Consider the following 14,553-nt stretch of genomic DNA (forward strand, 5'->3'; position numbering starts at 1 on the left):
TTTATCCTCAGCTGATTCCACTCTCTAGATCCCACTTGTCTCCCAGATCTCCCTTGTGGACTCTGCTTGCCCCACTGACCCTCCCCAAACTCCCTCACTAGCTCCCCCATCCCGTCTTACCTTAGATTAGGTGGCCTTTTTTAACTTGATTGAACCTCCCTGAATGCCTGTATGTACCCTTGATTTCTCTCAAGAGCAAGCCTGAAGTAAACAGGCTTCCTAAAGCACCAGCATAGGTAGAGCCTAATAAATTGTTAGTGGTATGTGCACCCACCTATATTTCTCATACAAAAACCTAAGCAATCTGTTCTTTGGCTTGGATGTGTGACTTGCATAGGGCAGTGTGTTCTGCCTTCAGATGAGGGCTATTGTTTCAGGGTATTGTGAACCTTGCAAAATGAAGCTCTTGGTCATTATGGGCTCAGCTGGCACAGCCAAGCGGACCCAAGGTACCAGTTACTCAGATCACGAGAGCAGGGGAAAGAGCATTTTTCACTTGGCTGCTACATTTTCCCTCTGCGCAAATAGGGGTGTGTGGACTGAGGCTTGGCTCTGTCTCTTCTGCATGCTGCCAAGCAGAGATGGCAGTGCAGCGGGGAAGTATGCAGCAACAGATAAGGACCTAGCATAGTGTACTTCTGCCTCGTGGAAGGCAGATTATGACTCTTCGAGTCCCACTCAGCCTTCTCGCCTGTTCCAGGGACAATGCACCAATGTGTTGCAGAGCTCAGGTCAAAGCCATATTGAACCCATACTCTAGTCCCATTTCAACCCACAAAACAATATTTTTTTCATTCCTTTACTTATTTAATTTAATTTAATTCTTTCTTTACAGTGGCCAGACTGAGCAACATGTCGCTTTTATTAAAATATTGAGAAAATTCCCTAATTTCTGTAGTTTATTGCATTAAAACCCCTATCCCTGAAGAAAATCATGGTGTCCTTTCCTTGTCATCATATATTCAATTGGATGCATTATTATTGTTACTTAAATTTGCATGGCATTTGCCGTATTAGAAAGCAAAAGAATTCTTTTGTTTTTGCCTTATCCTGGCTTGTGAATAAGCATTGGCTGTAGGGAATTCCCTAACATCATTCAAATGCTTGACTCATCACTGAGTGATCTGTGGGCACAGAGGGTCCTACTCTTTCACTCTGATGCAGACCCTTGTAATATAGTTAGATCAGATGCTTATTATCCAGACTGAGCGAGGGCACATGACATCTCAATTAAAAAGGAAACAGTACTCGGTACTCTGTATACTATGCTGTGAAAAATATGCTGATAGACTAACACAAGGGGAAAAACTGTTCTTTTTTTTTTTAAACTTAATCAGTAGTTCTACATGGAGTTATTTGGAAGTTGATGCCATTTTTCATGTTGTAATTTTGAGCAACCGATTAATATTTATTTGATGTTGGGCCTAGTCTGACTAATGGGTGTGTAGGTCTGCAGACTTACCGCCTAACCCTGAATTCACCCAGTGGACAAAGATCTTTCTGCAAACCATGGGAGTTGTGTTAATGTAGGAAATATGAGATTGGACTAATGCTGCACACCGATTTTTACCTTATTTTATCTGAGAAGGAGATTCGTCAAAGTGGACAGAGATGTGAGACTCTAAGCCCAGAATGCAAACAGCACTGGATGGCATATCTTTCTGTGAATCTGTGTATCTCTCTATATGTTTGTGACATTTTTTTTTTATTGTCTCTCACGCTGGAACCATAGGCTGTTTTTAATCTAATCATGAGCTTTGCATGCAGTGTCATTGCTTGCTAAATAATTTCTCCAAATGTTATCAATTGGGAGGGAAGGGAGAATGAAGGCTGGTGAAAAGAGATGACATCTCATTGACAAAGGTTTTTGAGATATATTACTTTTGCCTATGTACCTTTTATGGCATCTACTCTTTCTTTTTGATGTGAGCTACTGGTGTTCCATTTTAATAGGACGCTTTTACCATAAGAACTTATGAGAGTGTTGTGAATAAGAGATTTTAGTTTATTCTTCCTGTCAACTTCGTGATTCTTATAACTCTTTTTACCTTGTTCTCTCCATAAACCTCTCCTTCAAAGTCCTGCACCAGGAAATTTGATTTTTCTTTGAGATATAGCAAGATCCCTCTAAAGCTTTTTCTTTTTAATGGTTCCTATAAGACTTCCCACAACAACGGACATTTTTATGCATGTTTATATTTGATTTAAATGTGGAAAAACTTCAAAAATAAGAAAACAGGTCTGCCCTCATTTTTGGCCCCAATCTTGGAAAGGTTAGCTATCTCAGTGCTATCAAGAAAGCATTCCTGGCTTTGGTAGAAAATGTAGCTTTTCAATTTATTCTGGAGATTCTCATTATTTCCTGTTATTCATCTCTACTACGCCCTACTCATAACAGTAAGGAACCACTACCTTACCAGTAGTAATCTTTATAGAGGAATTATTCAGTTGGGTTATGTTCTTGGCTATTAATTGGAGGCATTTATTTTCCGAATTCATTAAAAATTTCTTTTTCAGTATATAATTGTCAAAACTTTTCATCATTTTGTATCAGGTTATAAAAGTATTACAAGCAGGACATGGTTTGCTCTCTGTGCATGTGCATCACCACTATTCCCTCTTCAGCTTATGTGGGCAGGAAAGGAGGTGCAGGTGGTGAAGTCTTGGCTTTCTCTGCCAGAGCATGGCTAATCTGGTGTGAAGGGTTAAATAATTTAGATTCATAGATTCATAGATTCATAGGTGTTAGGGTCGGAAGGGACCTCAATAGATCATCAAGTCCGACCCCCTGCATAAGCAGGAAAGAGTGCTGGGTCTAAATGACCCCAGCTAGATACTCGTCTAACCTCCTCTTGAAGACCCCCAGGGTAGGGGAGAGCACCACCTCCCTTGGGAGCCCGTTCCAGACCTTGGCCACTCGAACTGTGAAGAAGTTCTTCCTAATGTCCAGTCTAAATCTGCTCTCTGCTAGCTTGTGGCCATTGTTTCTTGTAACCCCCGGGGGCGCCTTGGTGAATAAATCCTCACCAATTCCCTTCTGTGCCCCCGTGATGAACTTATAGGCAGCCACAAGGTCGCCTCTCAACCTTCTCTTGCGGAGGCTGAAAAGGTCCAGGTTCTCTAGTCTCTCCTCGTAGGGCTTGGTCTGCAGGCCCTTGACCATACGAGTTGCCCTTCTCTGTACCCTCTCCAGGTTATCCGCATCCTTCTTGAAGTGTGGCACCCAGAATTGCACGCAGTACTCCAACTGCGGTCTGACCAACGCCCTATAGAGGGGAAGTATCACCTCCCTGGACCTATTTGTCATGCATCTGCTGATGCACGATAAAGTGCCATTGGCTTTTCTGATGGCTTCGTCACGCTGCCGGCTCATGTTCAACTTGGAGTCCACTAGGACTCCAAGATCCCTTTCCACCTCCGTGCCACCCAGCAGGTCATTCCCTAGGCTGTAGGTGTGCTGGACATTTTTCCTCCCTAGGTGCAGCACTTTGCATTTCTCCTTGTTGAACTGCATCCTGTTGTTTTCTGCCCACTTGTCCAGCCTATCCAGGTCTGCCTGCAGCTGATCCCTGCCCTCCGGCATGTCCACTTCTCCCCATAGCTTTGTGTCATCTGCAAACTTGGACAGAGTACATTTCACTCCCACGTCCAAGTCGCTGATGAAGACATTAAAGAGTATCGGTCCAAGGACCGAGCCCTGCGGGACCCCACTGCCCACACCCTTCCAGGTCGAGACCGACCCATCTACCACGACTCTTTGGGTGCGACCCTCTAGCCAATTCGCCACCCACCGGACTGTGCAGTCATCCACATCACAGCCTCTTAATTTGTTCACCAGTATGGGGTGGGATACCGTATCGAAGGCCTTCCTGAAGTCCAGGTATACGACATCCACCCCTCCTCCTGTGTCCAGGCGTTTCGTAACCTGGTCATAGAAAGAGACTAGGTTGGTCAGGCACGATCTGCCCGCCACAAACCCATGCTGGTTTCCCCTCAGCATAATTTGCCCTGCCGGGCTCTCACAAATGTGAGCCTTGATAATTTTTTCAAATACTTTACCAAGGATGGAGGTGAGACTGACCGGCCTATAGTTGCCCGGGTCCTCCTTCCTCCCCTTTTTGAAAATGCGGACCACGTTAGCCCTTTTCCAGTCCTCCGGGACTTGGCCCGTGCGCCACGAGCATTCGAATATTCCTGCCAGTGGCTCTGCAATGACGTCGGCCAGTGCCTTCAGCACCCTCGGATGGAGCCCATCCGGGCCTGCCGACTTAAAGGCATCCAGTTCTTCCAAATGACTCTGCACCACCTCAGGATCTACGCATGGAAGTCTGGCACCTTGCTGCTGCCTCTCTACAACCCCAGTGAGAGACTTGTCGTGCCCCTCGCTTAGGAACACTGAGGCAAAGAACTCGTTGAGGAGTTCAGCCTTGTCCCCTCTATCTGTCACCAATTGCTTCTGCCCATTTAGCAGGGGTCCTATTCCTCCCTGGGCCTTCCTTTTACTCCCAATATATCTAAAAAACAATTTCTTGTTGTCCTTTACTTGGGTTGCCATCCTCAGCTCCATGGTAGCTTTGGCCCGCCTAACTGCCTCCCTACAAGCACGAGCAGAGGAGGTATATTCATCTTTAGTGATCTCACCCTGTTTCCACTTTTTATGTGCTCCCCTTTTGGCCCTTAGGCTGCACTGGATTTCTCTGGTCAGCCATGGAAGCCTCCTGGCCCCTTTCCCTCTTTTGCCTCGCTCGGGGATCGTCTTGCTTTGTGCCCAAAGGATCGTTTCCTTTAGGCACAGCCACCCTTCTTGGGCACCCATCCCATCAAAACTCCTACTCTGCAGTGCTTCCTTGACTAATCGCCTGAGTGCATTGAGATCAGCTTTCCTAAAGTCTAGCACTTTCACCCTACTAGTTACCTTACCCACTCGCCGTCTTATGTTGAATTCTATCATAAGATGATCACTGTCTCCCAGATAGCTACCGATTTGGAGGTCCCCTATCATGTCATCTCCCGTTGCCAATACCAGATCCAGTATGGCATTCCCCCTAGTGGGACCATACACCTCCTGTGTCAGGTGGAGGTCCTGTACACAAGTTAGAAACCTGCGTGAGCGATGGGACCTTGCTGTCTGCGTCTCCCAGCAGATGTCCGGGTAGTTTAGGTCCCCCATGACTACCGCCTCTTTAGCTTTTATGGTCTCCGAGAGTTGTCTCAGGAGCCCCGCATTTTGTGATGTTATTAAAAAAAAAAAAAGTCTTTGGAGTCTTTGGATTCTGATTGTCTTCTGGGATAGTTCAGCTATGCACTATCTATCCCCTACTCGAGATAATTTGGATTTCCCAGGTGAATGCACACAAAATTCTAGTTGCCAGAGGCATAAGCACTAGTCCTGTAGTGGGTGGCTTCATTTAGACCAGTGGTCACCAATCAATGGATCTCGATCCACCGGTAGATCTTGGAGCCTGTTGGAGTTGATCTGAGGCTGGGATGGGGGGCTCAATGCCCACGTGCATGAACATGTGCACCCTAGCCCATCAGGTCAGTCTGTGGGGGAGGAACGAGGCAGGGGCTAGATTGAGGCCCCCGGGGTGAGGAACAGTGCTGCAGAGTCAGGAGCAGAGGTAAGATGAGTGGGCCCCTGGCCAAGTGGGACTTACCTGGTGGGGAGGTGTGCCCCCAAATAATTTTTTCTCCCTCTGCCTTGACCTGCTCCTTCCTTCCCTCCACACAGACTTACCTGCTGGGTGAGGTGGGGATGGCAGAGCACAGTAGATCTGGGGTTGCTTTTAAATGCCAAAGGTGATCTCCTACTAAAAAAGGTTGGAGACCACTGATTTAGACTGTCAGTCTAGTGAAGAAAAACAAAGGGCGCTTTTACAGATGATGGTCATCACAATGTATACTTAATGAAAGTGTCATTTGTGTGGCTTAATGGTGTCACACATTACACATACACCAGTTTTGGGGGTTTTAGGTGAGTTTGCACCATTGCAAACTAAGCTACATTTGGATGTAGTTCAGTTTTCAATGATGTGTTGCAGCTGTCAGCTTGCCCCCCGACCATAAAGGTGTCAGATCTCAGAAAAAAGGATTGGGCCCCTCACCGCTTGTGCTTTCAGCAGGCTCCTTATGAAGGCGGAAGCGGTGAGGGGCCCAATCCTTTTTTTCTCAGTGGAGCCTGCCTCTCTCTCCTATAGCCAGGGGGTGAGCTGCCAGTGGGCTGAGCAGCCTCTGAGCTGCAGCAGGGCCCGGTCCTTCCTTCCATGGTGGCAGTGCCCCCTGAGGCTGTCTGGGTGGGCTGCTAGTGGGCCAGATACTTTCCCAGCTTGGAGGCAGCACCTGGCCCGATCCAACTGTAACCAAAGCCCACCTGCTGGCTCAGGGAACAGTTGGGCCAGGTGCTGCCTCCGAGCTGGGGCAGCACCTGGCCCGCTAGCAGCCTGCCCAGGTGGCCCCAGGGGTGGCTGCTACCATAGGGAGAAGAATCGGGACCTTGTGTAGCTCAGGGGCCTGCTTGACCTGCCAGTAGCTTGTCCCCCAGCCATGGGAGAGATGAGAAGACTCCGCTAAATAAAAAGAAAGGATTGGGCCTCTCACCATAATGTGACGCTATAATGTGACGGAAAAATTGAATGGTGGGCTTCAATTAATAACCCCCGTTTCAATTTAGAGGACATAGAATAAAAAGGACTAGACCCTGAAAGACCCTCTGAGGAGAGGTTGAGAGATCTGGATCTCTTCAGCCTATATAAAAGATGACTGAGGGGTGACCTTGTAGCCACCTATAAATTTATCAGGGGAGGACAGCAAGGAATTGGGGATGCACTGTTTACCAGAGCGCCCCAGGGAGTAACTAGGAATAATGGGTGCAAACTGGTGGAGAGTAGATTTAGGTTAGACATTAGGAAGAAATTTTTTACAGTAAGTGTTGCAGAGCACCGAGATGCCCTGCTCCTAGAGAGGGGAAACTGCCGGGGAAAAGAGCCCTAGCAGGAAATAGGAGTCCACCTGTGGGTTGCCAGGGGAACTGGAGGGAGCAAATGACCCACACCTGCCAGCGGTCAGCTGCCTGTAGGAGGCAGGGCCTGGCTCTTATAAAGCCCAGGGCTGAGGTTAGGCTGGCAGTTTCCTGCCAGCAGCCAGAGAGGCAGGAGCTCCTTCAGCCTTGATGCGAGAAGCAGTGAGAACAGCAGGTACTGCTTAAGCAGAGTTATGGACGGCAGCTCTAGAGCGTTGGTGCAATGTGGTTTAGCCAGGGGGCTTATGTTTGGGTTACAGCCAAGAGGCTCAAGTTTTTGTTTGGTGTTGATGTTACACTGGTGGTTTGGGTGAGGCTATTAGGGGTTGGAGGAGGCCTCACCGGGGACTCACAACGAAGGGTGAGGACCCCGGCGCCAGAGCAGGCGCAGCATACTCGTAGGGACCCACAGGGGTGTGGGGCCCTAGTGCCAGTGAGGGTGCAGTATTCTCAGGGGAACCCCAATGGTGTGGGGACCCTGGCACCAGTGAGGGCGCAACCTACTCGTTGGGGACTTGCAGCGCAGTGTGAGGACCCCGGCACCAGTGAGGGCGTGGCTTATGGGGTGCTTAGACCCCAGCCCCAGAGAGTGGGCATTTGAGAAGCCCCAGTGTGGGCATAGCAAACCGTAGAGAGGGGCACTTGTGAGAAGCCCTAGCATGGGCATGGCAAGCCCCAGAAAGGGGAGTGCATAATTGAAGGAGCCCAAGTTGGGCACGGCAAGCCCCAGAAAGGGGGCAACATTTGAGAAGCCCAAGTGGGGGCGTGGAGAGCCCCAGAGAGGGGAGCGTATTATTGAGGAGCCCAAGTTGGGCACGGTGAGCCCCCAGAGAGGGGGGCAACATTGAGAAGCCCTAGCATGGGCATGGAGAGCCCCAGGAAGGGGACAACATTTGAGAAGCCCAAATGTGGGTGCGGAGAGCCCCAGAGAGGGGAGCATATTATTGAGGAGCCCAAGTGGGGCATGGCAAGCCCCAGAGAGGGGGTGTTATCGAGAAGCCCAGTGCAGGCGTGGTGAGCCCCAGGAGGGGGCACTATTGAGAAGGCCCCGAGAGAGGGCGACGGCGCAGCGAAGGCCCGGAGTGGGAGAGGAGAGCCTCAGGAGGGGGCGGCCATGTACGTAGAAAGAGAGAGAGACGAACCAAGGTCGATTCCAACTGCGAGGCTTGGGGTGTGGTATCGGGGGGGGTGGTTGGGGCCACGCATAGCCCATAAGGCTATGGTGCCCCAAAGCACCCATTTGTAAGACAAGACCCACGAGGAGTCTGGGAAACCACGGGGTCTGAGTCAACTTAGAGACATGTCCAAGAGGGCGTAAGGCAGCCTCCCAACCAATTCAAACCATCAGAGACATGGCGGGAAAGAAATAGAGGGTGCCCTTGGGCCAACTTGACACGGAGAGGGGGCCTCAAGGAGATCACGGCCCTCCTACAGGACCCCGCTGTGACAGTAAGGGTGGCCAGAGTCTGGAATGGGCTTCCAAGAGAGGTGGTGCTGTCACTTAACTTTGGAGGTGTTCAAGAGGAGGCTTGGCAATCACCTGGCTGGGGTCATTTGACCTCGGTCCTCTTTCCTGCCAGGGGCAGGGGGTCAGACAAGACGATCTATTGGGTCCCTTCCAACTCTGTAATCTATGAAACCCCCACCCCTGTCACGTGTACAAGAGCCCAAATTGTTTAGTGATTTCATTGAGCTGAAATGAAGCCTGTGGGAGTCAAAAAAGCCATTTCTCTGCTTTTTTCCCTCCATAGTCTTATATTAGCAGAAGGTTTGTTGTCCCAGTATCTTAACTTTGTATAGTAGATAAAAGTATTGCAAATGTTTATCTTGTTTTTCTTCTGCGTTCTATGTATTGAAATTCCTCATTGACTTAGTCTGAGAGCCATTCACAGGTTACCCTGCTGATATCGTTAAGAACTGACCAATAACACCAGAAATTATCCATGTTTCCATTCATGATAAACAATGGCTTGTTTTTGGTGTGTGGTAAGGGCATTCAATAACACATGGTTAGATGCACCTGTGTAGTTACATACCAATCAACAGAGACTCAGTCAGATTGGGAACACAAATTTCAGTACCCATGCACAGAGGGGTAACCCTCCCCCCATGACCATTTTGAACCACCTGATGCTATGTTCATGCTTGTAAGTAATTGTCCCTCAGTAGCGAGGAATTGATCTCAGTGACCCCAAAGGTCCCTTTCACTCTTCTGGCTAATGTGTCCATGTCTTTTACATTAAAAAGAGATGAAACATGCTGCTACTCAATCAACAGGTATATAATTAAAGTTTGTTGTGCCATTTTAACAAGGCTTTTCTTTTAAATAAAAACAAAAAAAGAGAGAATAATGTTTTTTCTCTCTTCCTTGTTACTTTCTCCCTCCCCCTCTCCCAGTCCTTTGCTTCATAGATTAAAAGTTAAAACCTTTCCCTTTGATATGGGTTTGAAAGTCGTGCTGGTGTGTTTTTAAGGAGGAAACATAAGGAAATAAACATGGGGAATACTCCACTGAGATCAGTTGACTTAGTTTTCCAGCCATCCCTCTCTGAGCTTTATATCTATGGGTTATTTCTTAACCAGGTATCATAGTGCCTTTTTATGTTAGCAGTATGGCAATATGCAACAGGCAGCTCCTCTCTAGAAAACACCATACTAAAAGTAAAAATGGTGGGAGGGCAGAAAAGGAGAAGGGACTGTAATAAAAATATGAGGGAGAGACGTGCAAATGAGTGAAGAGTGGCAATTTTTACATTTGATCAACACAGGCTCAGTCTGGAACCCCTTGGGGAAAACAATGGCAAGTTTTTAAAAGGACTTTAAAATAATAAAGAAAACAAATGTCTATGACAGATTAATGGGTTGTAGCCGTGTTGGTCTAAGGACATAAGGACTTTTCATTCCATCCAGGAAGAGCACACACCAACTGCTGAAGCTTCCTTAGCCTGATGAAGGGTTTTTGAACCCGAAAGCTTGCTTAATAACTATTCTCCAACTATTTGGGTTGGTCTAATAAAAGATATCAAATTCACCCAAGGAACCTTGTCTGCCTATGACAGATCAAAGAATTGTATTCATTCTGTGTTGTAGTGGGATCAGATCCGGTGACCATTTAACTTATTCCTAATTCTGCCCCTGGAAAAATCATTGGACATATCATTGATTGCAATAGGGGATATGACCTAGGTTTAGACCGCAAAACCCTGGCCTTCTAATTTTGAGAGTGCTGTCTTACACCCACAATTAATTGTAGATGTAATTTGTAATGCTTAAGTTGTTGTTCAGAAATCTAATTAGATTCCTCTCTGGTATGTAATACCTGTGCAGTTAATCATGCATCTGCAACTGTGGGTGAAGTTATTTGTGGGTATAGCATTTGTGCTCACAAATTGGACTCCAGGTATTTAATTAAAAAAAAAAAAAAAAGGCTTCAGCTGTATCAAACTGGAAGTGGTATTTTTGGTGTAGCATGTTTCTTATACAAGACTGTACATGTTTTTGCTGCAAGTATATAGGGAAACATAAAGTATGATGTATCCATGCAAATATGTTAAGTCCTTGTTTGTAAATAGCACAGTGAAATCAAAATACTGTGCATCTGTCTGCATTCAAACAGAAGAGATGAATGGCTGAAGATAGTGTCAATACTAGTAAAAGATAGCTAGTATTCTTGATAAAGTTTGGCAGTTTCATAAGCATAGCACCTACCAATACAGTGGTAGCAGAAAAGCTTACCGCACTCCACAAACTGTATGATGACATATTATACCAAATAAATTTTTGTGGTACTTTAGGTTCATCTAAAGGACTATGGCACGTAAATCCACAGTGAGTCCCAGAACATAATCCATCCAAAATTTGTTTCTTTCAGGGTTATAAGAAACATTATGTACCAAAGGAACTCCTATCCATTATGGAGTGCTTGACTGGTAAGAAATATTGGATAGTACATTCAGTTTATACTTGGTAAGAGATGAGATGCATTTGGCTTAAAATATGATGGCAGCAAACTTGGTAGCATTTGAGTGTATCTGTAAATTGGCAGAGACTATTCATCATAGTCTGATGAAGGGGTTGGTATTTTTGGTGGTAATGAAATCCTACTATGAGTCATACATGTCACAAATGCTACTCTCTCTTGATTGACAGGTTTTACAAAAGAATCAAAATGAGCTGTGGCTGTAAAGTATTTCATCCTCTTAGCAGAAATATTGTAGGCTCTTTCCTGAGTTACTGCCAAAAAAATAAATTATATACTGGATTTTTAATATTGATAGGTAACTCTTCCTATCTTGAATAGGAAGATGTTTTCTTGTATGTGCCTCTTAATTACTGGAAAGGCCAGTAATAGCCTTATGTGCATCATTAATATTGTAGCTGAGAAATAAATGCCATGCACTCAGGCTTGTCCTAATTCAGTTTCTTCTGTGGACAGTCATTTGATATATCCCCAACAGGATATTAAATTATTAATCTAACCAGATATACCAGTTGCTTTGCCTTGTAGGAAATCCAACCTGTGGGTCAGCATACTTATTTTTCTCTTTTCACTAAGATTTCAGATATACTTATCAAGGCTTATGCCAATGATAAATTTAATAGCAGCTATGCTTTCTGTTTTCGAGAATGTCCCATAATGGTGCTGGGATTTTTAGCTCTAATTAGTAGGGGAAAATATATATTTCTGGACGTGGATTGTATACTTGGGGAAACATCCAGCCTTCTTTAGTATTGTGCTACTACTGGTAAGGAAGAATGGAAGTGAATTGTGAGATGCATGAAGGTCTCTCTTCTTCAGTCACCAGGACAGTGCCTATGTGGAAGATTATCTTCCATAAAACTTCATTTATGTAGCTTAATTGAGTTCTGTTTGTTAAAATGGGTGGGGAGAAAGGAAGGATGCAAATGAGCTACAACTTGAGCAGGGGTGATCTGTCAGATGAATGGTTTTAAATGTTTAGTGAAGATGGTGAGGGAAGTTCACTGTCATTTTGAGACTTCATGCTCTTTGGGCCGGAGACTGCGCTTTCCTTTTGTGTTTGCTAAGCTGCTAGTATGGCCTAGGAGATGATAATCACACTGATTCACTGAGGTACTTAACCCATGAGAAGTTGCACTGAAGGCAGTGTGGCTATTGTCATGCTGAAGTATCCGGCTGATTAAAGGAACAGGTTTCCTAAATATTCTATAAAATATATAAATGAAATATTAAATGTCCTGTAAGTACATTTGACAGTTAATTTCCTTCCATCCTTTGCATGTCCTTCCTGCCTCAATGTGTGAAAAGACATTTGTGAACATCTGTTTCTGCATTAAACAATAAATCTTATATGTAGCAAAATTTAGCAGTCAGGTGATATTGCATGTCCGATATAATTAATTACTCACCAAGGGCAATACATTTTTGTGATGGGCAACTAAAATTATTGCTTCCCCTTTCCCTCAACCTCACCATCTTTAAAAGACAAAGAAGTAGGTGTTTTTCCTTGGGCCAGTAAACTGTCTTGATGGTTTTGCAAAGCTGGTCTACTGTTATAGTGTTGTGGCCAGATTGAATCCTTACAGAAGACACTTGTTTTAAGTGTGACTAATAATTTACCTGATTTTAAATTCTGGTGGTTATATGGTTGCATTCTCCATTTGCCAAAATTGATGACAGAAGATAGGTTGAGATATTTAAAGTAATAGTCTGCCATGCTATGAATGGCTGGTTAAATTCTGCCTTGTATTCATTGCTCCCACTAAGTTGCTAGGGATCTATGCTTTAAAATGCCAGATCCTAATAACTATTTTCTTTTTAGCAAAAAGAGAGATCTTGCATTACACAGTGCTTTGTCCAAGCTCTGCTACAGATACCTTGATACCTCCTGCAAGGTAGATAATGATAACTTATTATCACATTATGACAGCTTTTCAAACAGGTTGGATTTATGAAAGCACTGTGCAAAATTTAACTTTCTAAAGTTAGCTTATAATTTGTCCTTTTGGGAGCAATAAAACAACAGCGTGATGCATCTCAATTTTCAGAACAATAAAACACACCCTTTTATCTTTGTGAGATGCTTCGTGCTGCTAGTGGAGGGCAGAGAAGTTCAGCCACTGGGAATCCAACTGACAATTGTGGGCTTCCAGACTGCGAAACATGTGGGTTTTTTTGAGCAGTCTCAAATAGAGGACAAATATTCTATGCGCCTCCTCCATGAGTAGGGAGGAATGATGGCAAGTGGCTGTGATCAACTGAGAAGAACGTCTCTTTACTTTGGCTACCCATTTAACCTAAGACGTCTAGCTTTTTCTGCTTGGGATGTATATATTTTTTTTCCTGTTGGCTCTTACTTACTGTTTAGGACTTAAATACTGCCGGAATCAACTCAACAAGAAACCTTTCAAAATCCACAATAAAGCCAAATGCTCCATAGCCAGGATATTCTCTTTGTTTAATTTCCCAGAACTTATCCTTGGCTCACTGTATACTATAACAACAATCCCTCCATGTAAGAAAATACCCTGTAGATTGACTATCGTAAAATAAGCCTAGCACTTTCCTTTCTTTTTTCTTTCCTTCAAGTGAAGGTTATTAAACCTTCTATCATTCAGGAACAGATCTTCTGATATAAGGTCACTGTAACAGGGCTCCCAATATTAAACCCCAATATATTTTTCTTCACTATAACAACTGTTTATTGCTCAAAGATTGTTCTACCTACACAACAACCAGCTGGGGTTTTCTGACTATTCTAAGCACTAATTGGAGATGATGTGGGTAAAATGGGAAGAAATCAGGATCCATCTGCCTCAGTTCTGCTGCAGGAGCTTGAAGCTATTAAACAAAAAATAGACAGTTTTTTTTTTTTCCTGCCCAATCTTTCAGAAAAGTTTGTTGATTCTGTTGTAATAAAAACATGATATATGTTCTTTGACATATAAAATAATTGAAATAAAAAATAATTTCAGAGCTCTTAGTTGTCTTTTATAATCCTTAATTTGACTTACAGTTAACATAGACTATAGCCTATTATTATAGGCCCTCACTGAAGCCCTCATTGGAAAAACTGCTATTAACTTGAGTGGGCTTCGGACCAAGCTGATACTTCATATAGGGTGATGTGGCAGTGGAGCACGATCAGCTGCACCCCCAGTAGGGCTGAGGCTCCCAGATTGTGGCCCGGAGGTGTCAGGTGTGCCGGGGGACACCGGCCCCAGGTTGAGCCTGGCTTATAAAGACTCGGGGCCCGAGGGGAAGTGTGGAACGTGGTGGTGGTGTTTAAACCCCCCAGAACAGATAGGCGGGAGGACCAGAAGTGGCTGCGGCAGCACAGTGGCAGCCGCATGCCTGAAGGATTGCCCTGGCAGGGGCAAGTGGTGGGAACTGCAGCAGCAAGTTGCTCTCATCGGAGCAGGTTTGGAGGAACTGGATAACTCACCAGAAGGTGGGGACTGGTCCTCTGCAGTGACGACGGCTGAGGACAGGCCAGAACAACCTGCAGGCAAGACGGAACAGTTGTGAGTACTGGAGCAGAGGGGAAGGGGAGCCA

At 45.2% G+C, this 14,553-nt stretch overlaps 1 long non-coding RNA gene across 1 annotated transcript; it reads left to right on the top strand.

Moving 5' to 3' along the window:
- The first annotated feature begins 7,134 nt into the window (after positions 1 to 7,134).
- LOC132243461 (uncharacterized) lies at positions 7,135 to 11,501 on the top strand. The gene is made up of 3 exons (XR_009455045.1): positions 7,135 to 7,193; positions 10,890 to 10,947; positions 11,168 to 11,501. It is a non-coding gene; the product is annotated as an uncharacterized LOC132243461 (long non-coding RNA).
- The last annotated feature ends 3,052 nt before the right edge of the window (positions 11,502 to 14,553 follow it).

This window comes from Alligator mississippiensis, chromosome 10, assembly GCF_030867095.1.
Source record: "Alligator mississippiensis isolate rAllMis1 chromosome 10, rAllMis1, whole genome shotgun sequence".
In the NCBI taxonomy this organism is placed as follows: Eukaryota; Metazoa; Chordata; order Crocodylia; family Alligatoridae; genus Alligator; species Alligator mississippiensis.